The following is a 15,917-nucleotide window of genomic DNA, read 5'->3' as shown; positions in this document are numbered from 1 at the left end:
CCCACACCAAAGGGGTACAAGTTGTACATTGGTTACAATGGATAACCCTACATTAACACACCGTAAACATACAAAGTCATAGTTTACATTAGGGTTCACTCTTGGAGCTGTACATTCAATGGGTTTGGATATATAATGACATATATCCATCACAATAATATACAGAGTATTTTCAATGTGCTAAAAATCCTCTGTGTGCCACCTATTCATCTTTTTCCTCACCCTTCCCTGCCAGCTTGACAATCACTGATCTTCTAATTATCTCCACAGTTTTGCCCTTTGCAGAATGTCACATAGCTGGAATCATACAGTATGATAATGAAGCCTTTTCAAATTGGCTTCTTTCACTTAGTAATATGCATTCAAGTTTCCTCCATGTCTTTCTGTAGCCTGATAGCTCATTTCTTTTCAGCATTGAATAATATTCCATTGTCTAGATATATCACACTTAATCCATTCAGTGTGAAGAAAAATGTCATGGGAAAAAAAACAATATGTTTCGCTTTGTAAGAAATGACCAAACTGTCTCCAAAATGGCTGCACCATTTTGTATTCCCACCAACAAGGAATGAGAGGTCCTGCTGCCCCACATCCTCATCAGCATTTGGTGTTCTCGGTGTTCAGATTTAGGCCATTCTAATAGGTGTGCAGTGGTATCTCATTGTTTTAATACAGGACATCTTCTCATACACTTATTTGTCATTTGAATATCTTCTTTGGTGAGGTGATTATTAAGTTCTATAGCCCATTTTTAATTGGGTTGTGTTTTCTTATTGTTTAGTTTAAGAGTTAGTATATATCAGATGTGCCTTTTGCAAATATTTTCTACCAGTCTGTGGCTTATCTTCTAATTATCTTGACACTGTCTTTCACAGAGCAGAAATTTTTAATTTTAATGATCTCTAGCTTATCAATTCCTTCTTTAATGGATTGTGCCTTTTGTATTGTGTCTAAAAAGTTATCACCAAATCCAAGGTCATCTGGATTTTTTCTTATGTTATCTTCTAGGAATTTTATAGTTTTGCATTTTTCATTTAGGTCTGGGACCCATTTTGCATTAATTTTTTGTGAAGGGTGTATCATCTGTGCCTGGATTCAATTTTTTTGCAGTGTGGATGTCCAGTTTTTCTAGCGCTATTTGCTTAAAAAGACTGTCTTTGATGGACTCATATCTTGTTAGGGAGGCCACTTCATAGTCGGTGTAGAGGCCTGACCACCGCGCTGTATACCTGAAGCTGATGTTGACTAATACTGCATGTCAACTATAATTATATATACATATAGTCTCGGGATGTGGAGTACAGTGTGGGAATGGAGTCAATGGAATTGTAATAGATAAGTAGGATATCGGGGGTGGGAGGGCAGTGGATGGGGGAGGGGGTTGTTACTCTGTGAGGGGTGAAAAGGATAACTATTGAATTGTTCTGTACACCTGAAACTAATAATAATAAATAAATAAATAAATAAAAAGACTGTCTTTACTCCATTGAATTGCCTTTGCTTTTTTATCAAAGATCAGTTGACTATTCATATGTGGCTTTATTTCTGGGCTCTTTGTTGTGTCCCAGTGATCTATTTCTCTCTTCTTTCACCAAATCTTGAAGTCAGGGTGTGTCAGTCCTCCAAATTTGTTCTTCTCCTTCATTATTATATTGGCTATTCTGAGTCTTTTATCTCTTCATATAAACTTTAGAATCAGTTTGTAAGCCACTAAATAACTTCCTATGATTCTGATTGGAATTACACTGAATCTATAGATCAAGAACTGATCTATAGTTGAAAAGAACTGATATCATAGTGATACTGAGTCTTCCTACCCATAACCTTGGAACATCTCTCAATTCATTTAGTTCTTTGATATCAGATTTTGTAGTTTTCCTTGTACAGGTCTTTGCTGTTTTGTTAGATTTATACCTAAGTATTTCATTTTGGGGGTGCTAATGTAATCTTTCTAGTTTTTCACTCCTATTTCATACCTTCCCTGTTTTCTTCAAACTGGCCACCCTGTCATCACTCCCTTAAGCCTCCATTTCCAAAGCCTTACCCTAGTTCAGGCAGCCTTCATCTTGGTCCTAAATTACTGCAAAAGCTTTTAACTGAGTTCCCTGTTTCAAATAGTAATAATCATTAACAGTCAGGAGGCTGTTGAAGTGGTCCATGCAACAATGATGAAAGCCTAAAGATGAAAATGAAATGACAAATTTAAGTATATTTACAGGGAAGAATTGATACACATTGCATGTGGCAAGGAGGGAGAGAGTTAGAAAAAGACAGGAAGACTCCCCAGTTTCCGGCTAAGGAATCTAGATGAATGGCTACGTGCTCAATAATGATCAGAAATAAGATGGTGGATGAAGTGGGGAGATGATGAATACATGTATGATGAATTTGAGGATTCCACAGTACATCCATGTGATAACACCAGCAAGCAGTTGTCTCCATTGTTCTAGAACTCCGACTAGAGATTTGAGATAGAGATACAGAATTTCACATCATCAGAAGGTAGGTAAAGTCGCTGCCTAGATAAGGTCACCTGAGGACACAGTGTAAAGTGGGAGTAGGCAGCTGAGAAAAGAACCCACCCCATATTTAAGGTTTGAGTGGAGGCATCGAAGTCCATGAAGTCAACTGGAAAGATTCCAAGAGAAAAGAAAGAATTAAAATGTCATGAAAAAAAGAAAAGCAAAGACAAGCATATACAATTACACAGACATGCCCAATGAAGTCAGGACCAAACACTGTCCATGGGCTGGGTGGTTAAGAAGTCATTGGCCTGTATGGAGGGGAGGAGCTAAAGGCCAGGTGTCAGGGACTGAAGAGTCAAGGGCAGTGGGGAAATGAAGATAAAGCTGGGGGAAAACCTCAACAAACTTGAAAGAAAAATAAGGAGACAGAAAAATAGACAGAGGAGATGCAAGATCAAGAGAAATGTGATTATTTTTCAAAATCATTAGTTTGTTTAAGACATAAGAAACCAGAGCATGTTTACAAGTAAGAGGAAGAAATTGGTGGAAACCACAATATAAATGGTGCAGAAGAAAGAGAGAAGAAATACTGAAGCAACATAGAGATGTCAAGAAGATTCAGAACAGAGGTAAAACGATTGTCTTCAAATAAAAACGAAGACATGTCTTTTTCTAACAAGAGAGGAAAGGGGTGAAAAATCAATATGTGAGGTTTTAATATCTATTTGAATCTCAAAGAGCATATGGAATTCTAATTGGAGAGCTTTTATTTTCTCTGAATTAAAGGTGGAGTCATCATACGAGAGGCAGTTATGTCCTGAGGAAGATGTGATAAAAATCTGAAATAGCTATTGTTAAGAATACAAGACTTGGGACATAGGAAAGAATCACTGAAAATAACTGAGAGCCCATTTGATCCTGGAAACACAAAATTGTAGCATTGGGTCGCCAAGCCCACAGTGATAGCCTTTTCCTCAGGGGTTTTTGCTCATTCTATAGACCAGGACCATTGGTTTCTCTGGAACGATAAGAAAAAAGGACAAAGGGAAAGAGAATTGAGGGTACAGATCCCTCCTCCAATTAATAGCTTAAAGTGACAAAACCAAGAAAAGCTGAAGGATTGTCCTAATACATCCCACATCTGAAGGGATTTCCCATTTCTTCCTACCACCTTGAGAATATCCAAGATTTCCTTTAACACACATTTTAACCTAGTATTAGAAATTAAAAGCTTAAAATTAAAATATCTAATTGAGAAAATACATTGTTGAAAAATTAATTATTGAAACAATCACCACACAGAAATCATGGACACAGATCATCTTCCTGAGCAGAAGGCTGACAGACTTTGGGTCTCACAGGTTGTAAGTTCAATTCCCAACTATAGCACTTAAATGCTATAGGACATGATAAACATGTCTTTACCTCTGTCAGCATGAATATCCTCATTTATAACATGGGGGTTAAAAATGTACCTTACTCAGTTTACATAAATAATGCACTAAGAGAGATGATGAAAGATTGATGGATAGATAGCTAGACAGTCAATAAACAGTATCCATTAGGTATTACTGTCTCTTGTTTTGACAGAGGGAACAACTTAAAGAACAAAAAGACACAACACCCCAAATGTGGGTGAGCCACCAAGAAAGGGAAGTAGCACAACCTGAAGATAGACTTCATACAAGCCACAATTTAGCCTAGGGCCGAACCTGTTTGCTGTGAGCTGTTCAAGATGAAAGAAAACTAATAGTCAATGTGATATGGATGTGAATTGCAACTGTGACCATGACAACCTAAAAGGGTCACTTTTTGCTGAGCTTTATGACACACAGCAATACTGGTTCACCTGGTTTACGCATATTTCTCTAATTAGCACAGCCAACTTCACTAAAAAGTCACTGTATTTCCAGACCTTCTCTCCCCTACATCAGATGTTTTAAGAAAAGAAAAAATAGAGATCTCTCATTTTACGTTACGCTTGGACCATGCATTTTAATTACTGCTTTTGAGAAGGCAGGAATGGCTCCCACATTCACGAAACGTTTTCTTTCCCAAATGTCCTTGAAAGGCCCTGAAATCCACACCTCAAGAAGAGTTTTCCACAGAGTGGAGGGAAGGAAGCTGCCTTTTTTCCTTTAAAAAGAGAACCAAAGCATAACCTGAGACCACCCTCCCAAGTAAGAGATAGAAAATGTCAAGGGCTGTTGAGCACCCAGCAAATTTCCACAGTGGATCAGTAAAAAGTTATTTAGCACAGGTGTTTAATTATGATGCATTAGGGAAATGGGTAGTGCTCAATGGCCCTCAAATACAAACCTCCACCTGTGCAGAGGTCTAGCATTGGTTCATGGGGTGATAATACCGAGGGAAGCAAGCGTGCTCCAGTGCTGCTCAAGGGCCTTTCTTTTCTTGGTTTGTTCAACCAAGTTCACTGCCAGGAAGCTATGGGTTTTTCCCACCTGAGCAGGTCCATCATGCAAGTTTATAATCTGCATCTGGGTTCTCACTCCGGGAATTAACCACATCTGAAAGCAAGTGAAAAATCAGAATACTTCAAGATGCTCCTCAGAGAAAATCTCTCTAGGTACATTCCCAGAGCTCTCCTTTTATGATAAGCAAAGGAAACCAATATGCTGGCCAAATGACCAGGCAAGGTTGTGGTGATTCATCCTCAAGCATCAGCCAGTCTGGGTACCATCCCATAGTCAGGCCTGCCAGGAGGCACATTTACTGAGCACCGTCCAAGCGCTTTGTATATATCATCTCAATTAAGTCCTATCAGGTAGATACTACTGTAATTCCTATTTTAGAGATGAGAAAACTAATTTATTAGAATTACAGTAAAACCTTGGATTGCGAGTCACTTGGTTTGTGAGTGTTCCACAAGACAAGCAAACATTTCTAATACACTTTAACTTGGTAAACAAGTGATGTCTTGCAATACAAGTAGTTTGTTTCCAGAATGAATTATGCTCACAAACCAAGGCATTACTGTATTAATGTTTATTAGAATTTTCATTACATTGTTAAGGATTATTACTTGCCAAAGTCAATGCTTATGGTATTACTCAGGCTATTTGGCTTCCCAAGTCTAGCATGCACAAGACTCTAGGGCCTAGAAGGGGTGTAGATAAAAGAGTAATGTAGGCACAGTTTCCTGTGTTCCCAAACCTACCACCTCCTCATGCCCCCTCAGCACTTCACCTTTCAGACAATGTCCTTCTCCCTCTTCTTAATCGCCCTTCCAGAAGCACACGGTTCTGAGTGGCTACCTTCTTAAGGTCAGGGAAGCAGAGCTAACGAGTCTCAAGCAAAGCTGTTCATACTTAGTGTGAGATTAGTGTAGTGTGGTCTTCTCTTTTCAGGACTGGGCAATAACAGACAATGTGTATGTACGGCGAGGATTAACAAGCAGCACTATGAGAGGGCAAAACAGTGATGTTCTTGTTGTCCGGAAATTTGAGTTCTCCCAGAGATTGAGATGTTAGCGGACCAAGTTTATGTATATTAACTTGTCTGTCTAACTCAGGGCCACATACATAGCAGAAACTATATGTTCGTTGAACTGGATGGAACTAGTTCAGTTTCCACTTACTTTTGTAAGATTTTATACAAGCCACTCTGTCTCAGTTCCCTTACCTATATGATGTGAGAAATAGATCCATGGTCTTCAGGCTTTTTCATGAAAATGTTTGTTTACATGAAATAGAAGCATGCGTGCTAAGGACTGAATATTTTTGCCCTTCCATCCCTATGTGGAAACCTAATGCCCACTTCACAGCATTAGCAGGTGGGCTTTTGAGAGGTGCTTGGGTCATGAGAGTGGAACTCTTATGAATGGGATTGGTGCCCTTAAAAAAGAAACCCCTGGGCCGGCTGAGTGGCTCAGTTGGTTAAGAGCTCGCTCAAGAGTTTGAGCTCTGAGCAACAGCGGTTCGAGTCCAGCCCGAGCTGAGCAGCCGCTGAGCTGCCAACAGGTAGCAGGATGGCTCAGCTAAAAAAAAAAAAAAAAGAAACCCCAGAGAGCTAGCTTATTCCTTCCGCCTTGCGAGGTTACAGTGAAAAGCTAGCTGTCTATGAGGCGGAAGCCCTTACCAGGCACCAAATCTACCAACACCATGATCTTGGACTTCCTAGCCTCCAGAACTGTGAGAAATATATGCTTATTGTTGCAAAGCCATCCAGTTCATGGTATTTTGTTATACCAATCCAAACAGACTAAGACCATGAGCATAAACAAACTAAAGAGGTAAAAGTTGAGCAGATTGAATTCATGGGCAATCTCCTTCCTCTGTTCTCTAAGCAGGAATACAGATTGGAAACCACTAGAATTGGTGACAACTAATTTTTGTGGTGCTAAAAGTTTATTAAGTATGTGTCTTGAATACCCTAAAGGCAACTGTGTTTTAATATAGTTTTTTTTTTACTGAATTAATTTAGTTTAATTTTGATTTGTTGGACAATAGTGTCAACAAACACTTAAGAGCTTCACCACTTAGCAGCTGGATGACCTTGGGAAGTTCATTAATTTCTCTCAGCCTCGGATGCCTCGTCCTGAAAATGGGGATAGTATGCTAAATAGGCACAAGGATATAAGAGATGTGGTGTGCCCGTTCAATACGTGCCACAAAGTACACGTATATTTAACATTCCTGTTGGAGTAGAGAACCTTTGGACCAGGACGTAGATTCCAGCACACCAACTGACACCAACACAGACCAGCAGTGTGTCTGGCTCTATGACAGACATGAAGGTGGCTCTGTAGGGGGCAGACACACTCAGGCAGTGCTGGGAGGACCAGGTTACATTGCCAATGGCTACTAGTGGCCTTGCAGCAGTAAGCATCCTTCTAGAGGGTGCTGTACCCTTTTACATAGTAGCTGGGAAAATAATCAAACACAAATTTACTATTTTTGGGGGGAATTCATTTTTCCCCAGCCACAATAAAGTTTAATTTCTGTGAAATTAATTACATCAGTTAAGACTCCCAGGTTTGGTCATTAAGATTGTTAAAGCCTGTAAAATCCAAACATTTAGAGTCAACTAGTTAGATTTCTTCTTCCCCAGGAAATTTATCAAATTGAACATTAAGAAAGTTCATCATTATACACTATTTCAAGTATGGTCATGAACTAGTCAGATTGTTACTTAGAGCAACACCCACTACTGATTTCATACCTCTGCTAATCAGCAGTGAGATACTTGAAAATATTTGAAAGTTTCGACTCAGTTTAAAAATATCATAAGTATTTTAAATAGCGGTTATACTGTCAAAATTCATTAAGCTGAATATTTAAGATCTATTCATTTTATTACATGTTAATTATATCTCAATTTTAAATGAAATATCACAAATATTCAAAATGGCTACATACCAGTTCTTAAGATTTGGTATCATTATGCAGGCTAATGCTACATATAATTAATATGCGAGATAAAAGCACTCTCCAGCTGGTCTTAACGGAGGCACCTAACCACCTTCTTTATCTTTAGGGATTCAAAGAATGTAAGATTCGGTGCTGGGGTCAGTGACATGCTGAAACATTTGAATTCTCCCATTTGATGAACCATCAGTTCTCTTCCCCCCTTAAATTCTTTTATGTGACTGACAGTTTCATCCATTTTTTCCTGGGGCTACTATTGAAATGCCTTTGTACTTGTGGAAGCAAGTTTGCTGGTTCAAGAATTTTGTTTTACCTCTGCCTCGAAGACTTGTCAACGGCCAATTAGGACAAGGAATTCTAATTTATGTTTCAAAGGCCTCAACAGTAGTGAGAAGTATTTTTATTTACGTTCCCTCTCTAAAAAAAGTGTCAAGTCAAGATGATGAACCACAACACACTACTGTACAATTATGAGAAAATTCCAGGAGGAGTTGTGAAATATGAGAATCAAGGGCAAGTGGGGATAATGCCAGCTAATCCTCATAAGGCTCCTTCCTACAGGGTTCAGGGCAGCAGCTGGGATTGCTCTGGGGGAGGCAGAGTGCTCATTTGGCCCTCGCTTGTTCACATTCGTATACCACACATCAAATCCCCACGTAAACATAGATGTATTGAAAGAGTTAAAACTGTCCCCAACATCCTACTACTTAATAACATCATAAACTTAATCCAAATACTAGCTGAAGTATTAGCACAAATAGTGGCCTTATCTTTAGTGTTCTGTTGACATGTTTAATGACTATTTTCAAATATTCAGAAAAGTTGAATGAACTCTCTAGTGAATGCCCATACAAGCACCACTTAGAATCTATAATTAACATTTTGCTATATTTGTTTTATTGACTATCTGTCAATATATTCATTCATCTTATTTTTCTGAAGCATTTCAAAGTAGACCATAAACCCCAGTACCTCTAAATCTCAGAGTGGTTTTTATTTTCCTGGTGCTACTCTTGTCACTGATACTTTTAGCTCTTATTCTAAAGATACATTTTTGTCAGTATTGAATCTGTTTACTTGAATGAAGGTGCTTTACTTATTAGATCATTCAACTGGCAATATTATGGGGAATATGCAAAGTGGATATAAAGAGGAATACATTTCTGTCTCAAGCTCTATTCAGCACAGTGCAGAAAATGTAATCTAATCACACTAAGGTAAATTCAGTTGCTTACATGATCATGATTTTTCTTTAGACATTTCAGGTTTCAACTCAGTGAAATTCCAGATTCACCCACTATCACTCTCCTCCTCGTAGGGTTGACACTATGGTACTGAGACATTGGTGGAGACAGGTAGGTGCATCTAGTTTTCCTTCTTTTTTTTAAAGATTTTATTGGGGAATTGGGGGAGGGGAAGAGAAAAGTTGCTGTCGTTTTGTTCTTCAGTCTAGTTGTGGAGGACGTCGTTTCACTGGCCCATGTTGGTATTATCATTGCACTCTTCCCGGGTGAGGCAGATCGGTCGCCGGTCTCTGGACGGCCGCTCATGGCGGCTCTTGGCAGCTCACACTGGCTGCCAGCCACACACGGTAGCTTATGGCAGCCCACTGCAGCACTGTCACCGCCGACTCACGGCAACCCAGCTCCAGGTCGAGCTGTTGTTCACCATCTTAGCTGTAGAGGGCAGTGTCACTGGCCCTCATGTGGGATTGGAACCGGGGCCCTGCTGGTCAGAGCTGGTGTCCCAAGCCAGCTCTTAACCAACACACCACTTGGCCAGCCCCTCTACTTTTCATTCTTGATCACTCTGTCTCTTCTGTGATGCAGTCATCTCAGATGCATCACGTCCGGGCTGGTCCTCAGACATGCACCCTATATGCCCCCACTAGTTGTGATGTAACAGGGGTCTTCCAGTCCCTAGAGGGTTGTTCTGACCTATATCCTCTAATGAAGCACCCTCTTCAAGGACCAACCCCTGCATGCCCCCTGACATCTTTCTTAGCTAATTTTTCTTCACATTTGGCAAGGGGAAGGGAAGGAACCACAAGAACTTTTGGATATTCTCATTTATCTCTGTGGCTGCAGGAAACTTGACAGTTGGTCTTCTCACACCAATGCAGACCACACTGCCATGTCTACGCTCTAGCATCTAGACCACCGTGGAACGTGGGAGTTCTCTGCTTTTTTTCGCTTCACCGACAGAGGAAGGCAGAGAGCCCTTTAATCTCAGATCCTCCAATTTAAAGAAAGTTCTATTCTACCGCCTCACCATCCGCACAGAATTTCACACTTCACCTAAAACTTTTGCTTCCTTTCCAAAACTCTAGTCTGTCTGTTCCAGCCCAGTGAGTTTCACATTCATTCCTGGTGCCAGGTAAAACAGGATCACGAAGTATCCTTCCAAACATATTGCTTTATCTAAGATCTCATCCTTGGGACATCAGGAGCTTAGTATTACCTTATTTGTTTTTCTTTGCATTTCAGCTGTAACTTCTATTTCCCTGGTGCATGGAAGCCAAAGCATAATATGAACAGAGGAAAGGTGGTGGGATTTAAGATTTTTTTTAAAACAATGAAAAAATAAACAAAACCTATCACTCATACTCCTTAGCTATCTCTTCATATCTGCACTATTGTGGGTTAGTCTGTTGTCTAGACCACTGGTTCTCAACTACAGGTGATTTGGGCTGCCGCCCCACACCCCGTGCCCTGCTCGCCCCACCACCAGGGGACCGTCACCCATGTCTGGAGAACTTTTGTTTTTCACAACTGGAAGAGGTGGGTGCTACGGGCATTTAGTAAGTAGAGATATGGGATGCTGCTAAACAGCCTACACTGCATAGGACAGCCCCATAACGAAGAGCTGTCTAGCTGAAAATACCACTAGTGCTGAGGTTGAGAAACTCTAGTCTAAACCAATGCTTCTAAAAGTAAAGGGTACAAACTTTCAGATATAAGATTATTAGATCTGAGGATCTAATGTAAAACGTGGTAACTATAGTTGACAGCACTATATTGTATACTTGAAAGTAGCTAAGAGAGTAGAACTTAAATGTTCTTGCCCCACCCCAAAAATGTGAGGTGATGGATGTGTTAATTAACTAGATGGAGAGAATCCTTTCTATATATATATCAAATCACCGTGATGTCCATTTTAAACATCTTGCAATTTTATGTCAAATATACCTCCATAAAGCTGAATTTTAAAAATTAATTAATTTTAAAAACTATGTTTTAGGGAGTCCAAATATTCTATGGAAGGGCTACCCCAAGAGTTGAGAGAAAGATGAGGAGTCAGCCTCCCCCCACTCCACTTTAATCAGAGAAATTTCACTTTGCAAGTAAGTCACCACATAACATTTCATTGTGGGAGCGAGGGGAGGTTGTTCAGCTACATTTTTTTTTTTAGTCATTAGAAAAGATGATCCTTAGCACAAGGATTTCCTAATTTTGTCACAGATCATAATTTTTTAAATGGGGAGGGGGAATACTGAAATAGCCAATTAGTGACATCAATAACATGTTAAAGATTCCCATTCATTTTTATCATTATTTCATGAAAGAAATAATCCTTTCCCAATAAAAAGGTAGGAAATATTACAATTTCAGAACAAAGGACAGCAATTTGAATTGAAATATTTTAGCCTTTTGGAAGACCTATAATGTTATCTGCATGTTTCTGATTTTGCAGCAAACCAGTAAACACTTGGTTACAGGTGACAGACCTTGATGGGAACCTCTGCTACAGAACTCTTCAACACAGGGATTCAATACAACATTTTCCAGTCTTTCTGCTTTCTCCTCAAAGTACTATCTCCTTAGTCCAGTGGTGCTTGCAGAAGTTACTGCCCAAAATAACCGTAGTAAAGAGGCCTATGTTGAATAGGACTTCTCAAACAAGCCACAGCAGTTAAGAGTCCCGATGTAAGTAAGGCCTTGTCCAATGCAGCCTAGGCTTCACAGATTCCATTATAGGGTTAAAAAACAACTACACTATAAGAAATCATAGTAACTGTTTTGTTCATATGGATAGTTGTCTACACTTAGTTCTTTCTTCCTTCATCTCCAATGCAAATTCCCAGAAATTAGCACCATAACAATTGTCACTTCGGACTAGAGACAGTAACTCAAGGCATGAGAATGATGGCCAAGTCAATAAAAGGAGAAACAAGTAGAGGTAGATGACATTGCATCTGAATTTGTGACTGCTGACCAAATGATGTGAGTGAAAACTTACCATTTGTATATTCATATGTCATAAAACAATAGACATATATATTTTCAAATGCTGTTCTTCTCTATCATGAGGAATACAACAAATTCAATAATAATACTGACTGCCAAGGGCTCATAATCTGTGAAGGTAATGGGGTCGCCTATGGTTGAAGTATAGTTTACAAAGACCAGCTCTGCCTATGCCACTACCCAAGTGATTCTGCTGTATGCATACCAAGAATTAGAAGGTGGATGAGAATTATTAGCATTGATTTGTTTTTAGCTTTATCGATTGGTAAAATTTACTTATCTAGAGATATCCCATTTGTAAATATTAGACCATTTTATTTCTCCCTTATTAAGTCCTAGCCCCATCCTCACCCTACCCTCTACCATGCACATTATAAAAATAATTTGATCAATGGACAACTCTAAAAAACAACAGATTAAATTGTAAGGCAAAAATAATTTTCCCTACATGGATTTCAGTGATGTAATATTTTATACTGCTAAAATAACTTACATCACTATTAGCCAATACTAATGAGTCATCTTCAAATATATGACAGTGTATATAGAGTACAAAATTATCACAAAATAAAGATATGCTTTTAACTACCAAGGGCTTAAAGTCTATCTAAGAAAATTTCAATATAAAAAATGTTAATATAATCATGCATAAATAACATAACCAGATTTTATCTGGTCAATGAAACACACAGGGTGAATCATACATATGCATACCCACAGAGTTTTCCAATTCTACTGTGAGCTTTGATGCTATTATTATTACTTCATTTCATCTTGCTTTGTTTTACACGGATGTAATAATAGAATAATAATAGAAGTGAAACAAAAAATAGAAACAAAACTGAAACGTGTTGTACTTATATTCTGGGTCAGGCATTATGCTTAAATGTTTTTATTAGTTCTTACATAGTTTTCACAAGTGTTTTGAAGTAGGAAATTAATTTTCTATTATTTACCTCATTCTACATATGATGAAATTGAGGCTTAGGGAGATGAAGGAACAATGACCTTTGCAAGTCCATCACTTTAAACCCAAGTAAGTCCAACTCCAAAGTCCCTGATCCTACTATTCTGCCATGCTAAAGAGAGGAATCATTCAACAGGCTTTTATATATGTCTATTACATGCCAGATGCTTAATCATGGAGTCATGGAATTGGAACTTGGAACACAAAGAACTTTTATTTTACTTATTTAATTCTACACATACCAGGGGTGCCAAAAAATGTATACAAGTGGACATTTTGGTCAACATTGCTCAAGTAGTAGTTTGCCGTAATCAAAAGTGTCTGGACACTGATGGTAACCACTTTGAGCACCTCTTGTAATTGCAGAAGTCAAACGTGACTTGTATTCATCTTTTGTTATCAGTATATATTGAGTATTGCAATTTTAATAGGGTTTTTTTTCCTTTCTTAAAATGTGTATACATTTTTTTGGCATCCTCTGTATTTGTTGGGTGCTTACTCTGTGCCAGACAGAGGAAAAGCTCCTACCTGGAAAATGGTGACATGGATTAAAAGGCAAATTTAGTCAATTGCTGAATATTACTGAATCTCACCCAATCCTGTTGGTCAGCCTCCCAGAAGGGCTTCTGCACTAGGGCTGGTAACATAATCATTGGAGACTTACAAATCCCAAGAATAATTATCTAATTATCCTCAGAACCCTGATTTCTGGGCTCATTCTGACTTCCATGACTTATTTTTATCACAATTTACATAGAATCTACACATTACTAATTTTTGAAAACAACAAAAGAACAAGATGAATGAAGAAACAAAAACTCGTAGACACAGACAGTAGTTTAGTGGTTACCAGAGAGTAAGGGGGGAGGGGTGGTAGATGAGGGTAAATGGGATCAAATATATGGTGATGGAAGGAGAACTGACTCTGTGTGATGAACACACAATGTAATATATAGATGATGTATTACAGAATTGTACACCTGAAACCTATATAACTTTACCAATAATTGTCACCCAAATAAACTTTTTTTAAAAAGTAAAACAAAAAATTCCAATAGTTTTTCTTTGAAAAACTTAAAGACATGATTTTGTATCTTTTGTAAGAGTTATATAGAACGTAGATCACAGTAGGCAGTCACAGAGGTAGGGTATTTTTTTTTCCTAGAGAGGAGCCTACAGAACATTAGCCCAACCCACCTATCTTACTGACAAGGACATTAAGACACAGAGGGATGGCTTTATTTTCTGTGTTCATATGACTAGTTACTAGCAGAGCTAAGACAAAAACCCAAGTTTCTTAACTCCTGGGCTAGTACTATTTCCAATTCTTTGTCCCTGTTCATCTGGAATTGAGTCAGTTCCTCAAATAGGGAAGTCTTTTCTATTTATAGCTCTAATTATGGGTGTGAGAGTCACAAAATTCTCTGCCTATTTCCATGCCCATTCCTTAATTAAAGAAGTGGTAAAAGATGTGACTGACGTAATGAACATCAAAAAAGGAAAAATAATGAAATAAACATTATGAGGTTATAAGTTGGCTTGAGATCAATTCACTGGTCTTCATTATACTTATTCATACAACTTGGATTTTATCCAAATGAGCTCCAACTCCACATTCTAATTCAGCTTAGTGGTAGTCTCACAGGTTTTATGAATCCAAAAAAATAACAATTAATACATCAAATTCAATTAACAAAAACAGTGACATTTCAATGAACATTGGAGCACATATAGTCTGATGGATAAATGTTCTCAGATTTTGGGGGTATATACCCAGGAGAGGGATTATTGGGTCATATGGTAATTCTATTCTTAATTTTTTGAGGAACCTCCACACTGTCTTCCACAGCGGCTGCACCAATCTGCATTCTCACCAACAGTGTATGAGGTTGCCTTGTTCTCCACAGCCTTTCCAACACTTGTTATTATTTTTCTTGTTGATGATAGCCTTTCTAACCAGTTTGAGGTAATATCTCATTGTGGTTTTTATTTGCATTTCTCTGATGATGAGTGATGTTGAGCATTTTTTCATGTCTATTGGCCATCTATATGTCCTCTATGGAGAAATGTCTATTCAGGTCCTCTGCCCATTTTTCAATTGGCTTGTTTGTTTTGTTGTTGTTGAGTTGTATGAGTTCTTTATATATTTTGGATGTTCATTGCAACCAAAGTGTCCTTCGATAGATGATTGGATAAAGATGTGGTATATATACACAATGAAATACTACTCTGCCATCAAAAAGATGAAATTGTGCCATTTTCGACAAAATGGATGGGTCTTGAGATTATTATGCTAAATGAAATAAGCCACACAGAAAAAGTCAAGAACCATATGATTTTGCTGATATGTGGGATAGAAAACTGAAAGCAACAAAGGAATAAGACAAACAAATAAAGAAACAAAAACTCAAAGACACAGACAATAATTCAGTGGTTACCAGAGAGTAAGTGGGGAGGGTGGTTGTAGATGAGGGTAAACAGGATCAAATATATGGTGATGAAAGGAGAACTGACTCTGGGTGGTAAACACACAACATGATATATAGACAATGTATTACAGAATTGTATACTTGAAACCCATGTAATTTTAATAACTTTTGCTACCCCAATAAATTTAAAATTTTTAAAAATGGTTAAGTTCCTATATGCACAAGACAATATTATAGGCAGTATGGGGAATAAAATATTTCTAAGACATAGTCCCTGATCTTTAAAAGTATTACAATCCTTTTATAAAAAAGTAGCAGAATTTCCATTAGGAGAAGAGTCATGTCATTCATTCATTCAGTGGCCAAATTATTTATTTAGCATCTATTATATGCAAGCACTGTGTTAAGGATACTATCAGCAA

Source organism: Hipposideros armiger, unplaced genomic scaffold (assembly GCF_001890085.2).
Source record: "Hipposideros armiger isolate ML-2016 unplaced genomic scaffold, ASM189008v1 scaffold_288, whole genome shotgun sequence".
Lineage (NCBI taxonomy): Eukaryota > Metazoa > Chordata > Mammalia > Chiroptera > Hipposideridae > Hipposideros > Hipposideros armiger.
Note: the sequence above shows the minus strand (reverse complement) of the source record.